At 39.6% G+C, this 9,183-nt stretch overlaps 1 long non-coding RNA gene across 1 annotated transcript; it reads left to right on the forward strand.

Moving 5' to 3' along the window:
* Positions 1-3,331: 3,331 nt before the first annotated feature.
* Positions 3,332-8,908, forward strand: LOC137476136 (uncharacterized). Its single transcript, XR_011000266.1, has 3 exons — positions 3,332-3,500; positions 6,668-6,718; positions 8,597-8,908. It is a non-coding gene; the product is annotated as an uncharacterized lncRNA (long non-coding RNA).
* Positions 8,909-9,183: the final 275 nt, after the last annotated feature.

The following is a 9,183-nucleotide window of genomic DNA, read 5'->3' on the forward strand; positions in this document are numbered from 1 at the left end:
GAAAATGATTTGCTCATCCATGAAGAAGAGAGGAAGAGAAGCAGTGGCCTCAAAGTATGGGAAAACTATGACAGAATTTTCAATTTCTTGGATTACAGGATTGGGCTTGGCCACATATCATAAACACCTCTACTTGCTTCCCTGAATGGATTGAATACCAAGTCCCAAATAGTCAACGTTGAGAGGCCACAGGAATCACAACCACCCAAGAGATAGAGTTCCTCTGGCAGAGTAGCAGTGTAGCTACATTTAGCCTTACTCATGTCCATTTGTTCAATCTATAAGACCTACATATATATATATATATATGTATGTATGTATGTATGTATGTATGTATTTAATTTGTAAAGTCTATATAAGGTTTTTGGTATTCTTGAGGCTTTTTCAAAAATTAAAGCAGTCAGACATTGTTGCTCATCAATACATGAGAAGATACAAAACAGGCACAGATTTTCTGCTGGGAGTAAAAATTTACATGAGTAAAAGTAGTCATTTACAGGAGCAATTTTAGATACAAGAGAAACACACACAAGAGATCACACTTAAGGGCTAAAATTGACTCCAGCATGGATGTAGAAATTTTTGATCCAAATGGACAGACAAACAGTACTGAATTGTTGCTGTAGAGCCTTCCCTGATGTCTCAGTAGATCACAGCAGCTCTGCTGCGGCAGCGTGCACAGCCCCTTTCTGACTCCCACTGCAGGACAGCAGATTACTTCATTGCCTCCAGAGGAGCATCAGATTCACCACTTGCCCTCCCAAACCAGCAACCAAATGAGGGAAATCCCAGGCTGACTCCCACTGCTCTCCCCTCTTTTGGCTGGGAGCTGCTATTTCCTTCCTACCCCTCGTGTAGGACAGTGTACCGCAATAATGAGGGTCTTGCTTTCCTTCCAGCTGCTGTACCACCGAGTGCAGGAAGGAAAGAGGTTGTTAACAAACTTAGAAAGTTTTGGAAATTCAGATTATGGGAATAGATAACTGAAAAAGCAAGAAGGGGACGTTTCCACCACACCAAATAATAAACATCATCCCTTGAAAATTATCACTTGATTATAGTATCACATTGTATTTTCTACCTTTTTTAGTCAGACATTATTACTCATAAACTAAATAATATTAAAATTTTTAAGAGCTGAGATCATGCCTAGAAATTGGTCCAAACATGACTAGACATTGTAATTCATTTTTTCAAGGTTTTTGCTAGCCAAGAGCCAACATCTGTACTGAAGTGGAAAGGATTTTAGAAAGGATGGGTTGTTCCTACAGAAACTGTTGTGTCGTTTTCAGAATGCTGCTGAAATTAATGAAGGTGTGCACAGCCTCCTTTCTTTCAAAAGAGATCAATCATTACTCTGTGCTCCCCAGTGTGAAATGTAAGGGTGTAAATATGAGGGATTAGCTATATTTTATAAGAGGATAAAACAGAACTACGTGGTGAATTAAAGCAACGTAAATTCTTCACAATGGGCTTTTTTTTGGACTGGAGGCCTTTGGCACTACAGACAGCACCTCTCAGCCTTCCCAACCCTGAGCACAGTTGAGGTTTGGGTCATTTGTATGCTGCTGAAATGCTTTTGTGGTGCATTAAAGTGGTTTCCTTTAATAAACGTGTAGACCTCCTGTTCCCCTCTGATGAGCACTGCTGGGTTTGGAACCAAACTGGACTTGTGTGTGCACAGCCAGGGGACTGGAGCTGCTCCAGAACCAGGTCTGGAGCCATTCTAACTCAGGCCTGGCTTTTCCAATGTGTTTTTATAATCATGCTTAATTATGGGCATGAGAAATAACTAATTACCGAAGTGCATGGCTTTCTTCCTCCAAGAAAATGTGCCATGGCTACTTTGCTTTATCAGATTTTGCAACCCACGCAACCCCTGCCAGCAGAAAAGGTGCTGAACATCGAAAATACTATTTCCTTCTCCTGAGTGTTTAGTATAACAATATAAGCATTGACCGTTGTGTACTTTGGTATTATTTTCCTTTCCTGCTTATAGTCACTTCTCATGTTTCTCCATCATTTTAGGCCCCTAATAGGGATAGGATGAACCCATTGATGTCGGCACATGGAGGCCTGCTAGTGGCATGCCTTTGGTTTTAGTCTCCTAGCAGCAGCCATTCATGTTATGTGGGCTTTCTTTTTTGGGCATTGCCCACCCCTGAATCTGACTTCAGGCATTTTTCACTGCCTGTTCTGCATGAATAGCCACAGGCCTCTTGCCAATTGTCCCCCCTTCTTGAAAGCCAGCCTCAGCCAAAGGCCTTTTCAAGTGTGATCCCAGAGTGCCACACAGGCTTTCAGGGTATTGTTGTTGAGATGAGGGCCCTGCACTGGAAAGTGGGGTCAGAAGAGAAAGCACAATAAGGGGTGATGGAGGCTTCATGCAGTCCTCAGATGCTGGCCTGTTTATTAATTTACAAAACTAATGTCACTGTCTTTAGAGGAGAGATTGAGTGAAAAAGATGCCCTTTGAAGAGAAGAACTGCTTTTGATACATTACCAAAACACTGCTCCCCTTATTAAATTGATTTTATGGAAGAAAGTACAGCTAATAAAAATTCAGAAACACCAATAAAATATTGAAGGTCTGGATTCAGTGTTTTCTTTTTTCTTCATCAGCTCAGACACAATTCATGTTAATGGGTTTTACAAGCTGTCCTTGGGCAAAAAAAACCCCTTAAATTTGCAAATATCTGGTCTTCCTTATGCATGTCACACAAACTATTAGTCAAGACAGTACAATAGTGCAAGCTCTTTAGCAGAGCTCTCCTCATACATAACGTAATGAAATATTCAAGCAGAATTTGTTTACCTCTCAGTGTTTTTGGGGGCATCTCATAGGGTAGAGGTTCATGAATCTTGACTATAACATACAAAAGTGGCTTGGCTTGTGAGAAGATTCAGAGCTGGGCTTGATTGTTGCTCCTGCGGTCAGTGTTGGTGCAGATTGCTGGATCTGGGCAAGCAGTTCTCTGATCTGTCCCTGTCACGTGAGATGGAGTCCTGTTGTCTGGTGACATTTCAGGTTTGCCCTGCAGGTTTTAATCTAAGAGCAACCTTGGAAATAAATGTGGTTTCTTGATTCCTTATTCCTTCCTTTACCTGGTCAAAGGCAAGGCTGGCTGCATCACCCTACAGGCATGCTCATGGTGGTTTCACCCTGCTGACCAGTGCCGCTGCAAACTGTGAACTCCATCTCTTGCCTCTCAAAAAAAGAAGGGAGATGCTGCTCTCTCTATCTCAGACCAGCTCAGGAAGCAGTGTGTCATACCCAGCTGAATCCTCTTCTCTTATTACCTCAAGAAACCAACCCAGGAACAAGTCATTCACAGACGTCCGGTCACTTCCACAAGTGATAATGATCCTCATTGGGGATGTACTCAGGATTGAGATCAGGGAATTCTGAGGCCACAGCCATGCAACTCTCCAGCTGGAACTGAAGACAGCTGCCATTAGACTTGTATCCTCTGCAGAAGGAAGGCATTCCTGTCTGACCAGTGAGTTACAGATCGATGCAAGATTAGGAGTCAGTTTTAAACTTGTGGCTGTAAACGTGTGATTGAATTTTAACTGCTTTCAATTAATGTAGCTCAAAAGAGGCTTTTGTAGTTGGAGATTCCTTCAAAAGTACCAGACTTCAAGCATAAATCTGTCCAGTCTGCCTTTGTTTTTCATAACTTGTCTTGCCATGTTTATTAATTATGGAAGGCATTTAGGACTTGCTCTGTCTCATCCAGTTTTTTCTCTTCTGCAGTGCTCCAGCACTGAAGTCAGCAGTTTTACAATCCACTGCCTTGGACCTGGAAAGTAATTTATGGCCAGCAAGTGGGTGTAAATTGTTAATGGTAACATTTTAATTCTACCCTGTATGCAAAGCAATGGAGATTGATCCATGGAACAAAAATAGTTATAATCTATTCACCTTCCTAGTAGCAGAAAATAATTCAAAAGCTTCTTATCTCTTTTTAAAATTATAATCCAGGAGAAATAAGTTTTTGATGAGGAATATTCTTACCTGAAAGCAAATACCAGAACATCACCCTGTATGACAAGTACTGGTAACATTTAATTGTATGTTTATGGTTTTCAGCTCTGCTGCAGACAGATTCACAGATTAATATGAGCTCAATGTTACTTTCCATACTTCTATCAAATATGTGTTCTCAGATTGATATATTTGGTTATAAATATAATAATTTGAAGCATAACAGTGGTAGGTTTTTCCTGAATAGGACACTATTATTTGGTATATCTATATATTGATAGCTAATTCACTATAAGTTCTTTTTGTTTGAGAAAGACTTGATAGATTTCAAACACAGAATTCATTGAAGAATTAGGAAACTGGTTAGTGAATTATTCTGTGACTTTTTAAAAAAGAATTTAGTATCATTTTGTACTTGCGATTGTCTGGTATGAAGATACTGCACACCTTAGTAGGAAAGGTGTGAAGGGCTTTTGCATACTTCATACTCTCATTAAAATTAGCTAATTTGAAAATTAGGTTAAGAAGTCAGATCACTCAGCCTTTTACAGTGCTTTTCAGGCTCACAGTCAAGGTAGGCAAATAGGCCAAATATCTTCTTTTAACATTATCATGTCTTTCTTCTCTTTCTTAGTTAAGAAGGTAAAAATAAAAGGTTGCTAAGTTGACATTGCTTCAGTCAAGGCTGAAAGCTACTAACTGTGCCTGAAGATCCTCTAGGAAACACAGTATCTTTGCAAAAAAGCTTACCTGGGGTTCAGGAACAGGCATCAAACAGCTCTGCAGCCTGTGGTGATAAATCCAACACCACCAGACAGTTTGGATCTTGGAACAGGTACAAGATCTGTTTATTTTGGCTTTGAGTGGAGGAGAGGATTTGTCCTCTATATGTAAACAACCACAGATAATGGGATGTCAATTAATGTATTTCAATATTTACCTTTAAAAAATTAATCAAATTAACTGCAGAAAAGTACTGAGAGAGAAATATGACAAGTACCAGTAAGGTTTTCATGAACTACTTCCCTTCTCCTTCCTTATCAACAGCAATAAGTAGTCAGAGTACCCAGGAAAGCTGCTCTGGCAAACTTGCTCTTCCATGGCAGGAAAAAACAAAGCCATGACCAGGTCAAGAAAACCCCCAGTGTGGGGAGAGGTTTTATGATGGCTTAGAGGCACTAATGGGTAAAAAAAGGTGTCCGGTAAAGATAGGGGGTTGAGTAATCCTCAAATTGATTCAAATTTGATTCAGATAACAAGCTGAATATTTTATCTGGAGTTTTCTGAATCTCACTGAGGTAAAGCTCAAGCAGCAATCTTATGAGAGCAAGGCTTAATGTGGCATTTTGAACTTCTGCTTCTGGTCCATTTAAAAATTAAACAAGAAGTGCAAAAATGAAATACTTCCTTAAAAAAGAAGTGAATTCAATGTGTTTTAGAGTTACCTGAGTTTTGAACTGGTTAAGTTCAGATTTAGGTGTGATTTTGGGCCATTGAATGCTTATGTTAAACCATTATCTGTTCTGTAAATAGGGAAAATTTTGTAGCTACCTGGACAATGCCTATATCAGATTCCAAACACAACATGAGGTTAGCATTATGTGGAGTTAGTAATGCAAACTTCCACATCCTTCTATTTTTTTCTCCTTTTGGAGCTCTCTTACTTCCTTCACAGCTATTTATCATGTGAAGGATAGAGGAAAAGAGAGAATGGGTAAATCAAAATAAATTTTGAGAAAACAAAGCCAAACAAATCTGTCTTCCCTAATCAGACACTGTTTTCTCTTCGCTCCACAAAATAGATAACCTGCCTGAGAAAATCAGATTAAATGTAGAGTAGTGACATTGTGATAACTGTGGACAGAGACTTCAAACAAAGTGGTCAAGCTACGAGGAAAAGACACTTGGTGCTGTTTTGCAATGGAGAGAATACAGTCCTGCTGAGTTGGGTTTTGGAGACCACATGAAATCCTTCTGCAACTTTCTCTGCAGGTTCTGCTTTTTCTAACTAAAAGTCATGCTATTACATCCTGGGTGTAATGAATGTGAAACCAGCAGTGAGCAGGAATGTCCAAATCTCACCACAATGCACAGCCTTGCTGCAGATGTGGAGTAGTTATTTCTCCACTTGTAGATAATCTGGTATGAGTTGCGATGTCTCAAAGTTCTCTGTAGCATTTGTTTGTCTTTCTGTCTCCTTTCAGCAATTTTAGAAAGGCATATGATTTTAGCACAGGGCTTTTGGAAAAGCTCAGCTTCCTGAAAAAAACCTCAAGAGGTAGATGAATTTTCAGAGGGAAATCTGGCTCTCTATCTTGCAGTGGGAGGTCACAGATACAGAGTGGTCTGTAAAATTTAGTTACTCAAATGAAAGCTGTGTGGTTTTAAAATCCTCACCTCAAAAGTAATGCCTGGGAGCCTGAAAAAATATCTTAATTCTGTTTTTGAATTTCTTTAGTTTGCCTCTGTTTGTGGATGCCATCTCCTGAGTCCTGCCTGTGTCCTTCTGTCTGTCTCGCTCCCTCTGAGGGCGTGCCTGAGCCTGGGTCTGCAGAGGGACTTGGGCCGAGTTTTGTTACCTCAGAATCCCTCCTGCATGAATTGATTTCATTGCTTGAAATTACAACAGTGAGCTGCTTCACCTCAAAGAACCTTTGTTTTCTTTGTTTTTCTTTGCAGGGTAATCTGAAATGACCAGAGGATGCATCCAGGGATGGAAGTGCTCTGAAGGTAGAAAGGTATGGTTTCAATTACTATTAAACTTTGGCAGAGTTAAAATGTTTCACAAAAACTCACTAATTTTGACAGGATTCAGGCTTTAAAGTTCAGTTTTGGTTTTGGCCTGGGAGAAATATGACATGAAAACCTGTGGGATTTTTTAAAAGAATACGAATAAACTTTGACAATGTTTGAAAAAATTTTGGTTTCATTTTATTGCAAAACAAAAGCAATGCTGGGGATTCAGAAATAGTGCAGAAACAAATTTGGCATTCATTGGCTATTTCCTTGAAATATAAACATGGAAACCAAAGAACCCATCTGATACCTTGGTATTATTGCTGTCTTCCAAGCTCTTCCACTCTGGAAGTGTGACTGATCTGTAATGCTTTAAATGGTAATAAAGTGTTGGGAATAAGATTTCTGTGTGGTCCCTGTGCCATCATCAGAGAAAAGGTCCAATGCAGCTAATCTGTTCAAGTTTAATGAATGTCCTGCTGACTTTTAAGGGAGCTGGCTGCCTGACTACCCTCTGAGACTTTAAAAATCTCCTCCTATTTTTGTAGAATTTTGTCAGGAAACTAGATTGAGCGAGCCCATATAGAAAATGCCACTGCCGTTCCTACAGGTTTCCACAAGACATTTGATCCCTCCCCTCCCTTTCTTTCTTCTCTTTATACCTCTCTGGAATGCAGATATTTTGGTTAATTTTCTCCAGCTGTCACAGAGTCTCACAGGAAAATGACCTCGCAGAGTGACCACTTCCCCTGTTCCTTGACTTAAGTAGATATTTTTTTCTTCAGAGCTTTCACCACATCATCCACATCACTGTATGGTGTCTTTCACAAGTCAGGAAAAAAGCAAAAAAAAAAAAAAAAAAAATTTCCACCCTCTAGAAAAAAAAAGGGGGGAACCAAATTAGTTCAGTTTGGGTTGGTTTTATCAATTTACATTGGTATTTCAGAGCAGTTAGTGCAGCAGAAATTTAACATTACTCATTCCTACTAAAAGGTAGGGCGATATTAATATTTGGATATTTTTCTTCTAAGAATGATTTTCGTCACAAAATTACTTCATTCTTTTAGTAATGACAGTAGTCTCCGAAAGTTGGAGAGTCAGACCTCTTAGTTCTTTTGTTCTTTTCAATATAAAACTCAGAGGAGAAAATTATATTTTTATTTTTTAAATTTAGTTTTCTGAAATGGTACTATGGGGGGAAAAAAACAAACAGGAAATCCCTGTATAGTAAATATTTATGGCTCATGAAATATGTGAATATGTACAGGAGATGCGTATGTCTCAAAAACTAACAGTTTATTAAGTACCAAGGACCTGTTGCTAAGCATGACTTTCTTCTTCCTTCAAGTTCCTCCTCTGTTTTTGGGTATACCTGGTTGGGGCTTGTAAAATACCAAGGATTTCCAAGCACAACTTTTCTGCACTGTAACATCTCTTCATGTCCTCTATCTTATGTTTTGGATGAGCATCCCAAAATCTTGGTGTTTTCTGTAGCAGTCTGAGAATTTTCCTCCAGGAAATTGTAATGAACATGTTCCTTTTGAGTGTCCTTGTGTTTACATGAGTGCTTCATCAAGACTGCCCAAGGTGAGCAGGTTGTAGCTGTGCCTCATTTCTCTAATCTTCCAAAGCTGGTATTACCATGTTATTTTTGTAACATAGATTTTGCAATTGTTTAATTTCAGAATTTTGGGACTGATTGCTTGGTACAAGCCCCAGCAATTTAAGTGTTTTACAAAAAATTCAAGATAGATTTTCATGGTTTGTGGTATTAAGTAGGCCATCTGGTATAAATATATGCCTGATAAAGGTCTAAAAGCAGGTTAGTCTTGTGCAGTGACAAGATTTTGGGCTTTTCTGTCCTGTGTGCAGAATATACACCTGGCAAAGTAATGACCTGACAGATTTGAAAGATTTGCAGCCCGAGGTGCAAAGAGCCAAGTGTGATTGTGGAGGTCATTGCAGCATGAGCCTGGTATGTATCTCATGGAGTTTGGTTGAATGGGAACTAGAAAATAAAATTTCATCGTGTTTCAAAGGCTGCCATGAAGGACCTGAATTAGGTTGAATTAAATGACCAAAATCATGGTGTTATTGATGAGCACTTGGTTTATAACCCTATTGATGCTCCTGCTATTGTGTAAAAACTATAAATCCTTAATCTCTCTGTATATTTGTGACTACATTGCAGGGATGCCTCAGCTTTAAATGGGATCATCCTAGCTTGGAATGGGGCTGTGCATTCCTCTCCTCATAGCTGCTGACATATGGGAAAAGCAGCTTTGAAGATGCCCTCAGCTGGATCCCACACAGGAGACTTCCAGCACTGCTGCCCAGGCTCTGTGCATGGGCAGATGTTCTGCTGATCCAGGTTACTCTTCCTGCCCGCCCCAACCACTTCACTCATGCCCTAAAACCTGCAGCTAGAAGGAGGTTCTGCCAAAAGAGATGGCAAATCC

The sequence above is a fragment of the Anomalospiza imberbis genome, chromosome 6 (genome assembly GCF_031753505.1).
Source record: "Anomalospiza imberbis isolate Cuckoo-Finch-1a 21T00152 chromosome 6, ASM3175350v1, whole genome shotgun sequence".
NCBI lineage: Eukaryota > Metazoa > Chordata > Aves > Passeriformes > Viduidae > Anomalospiza > Anomalospiza imberbis.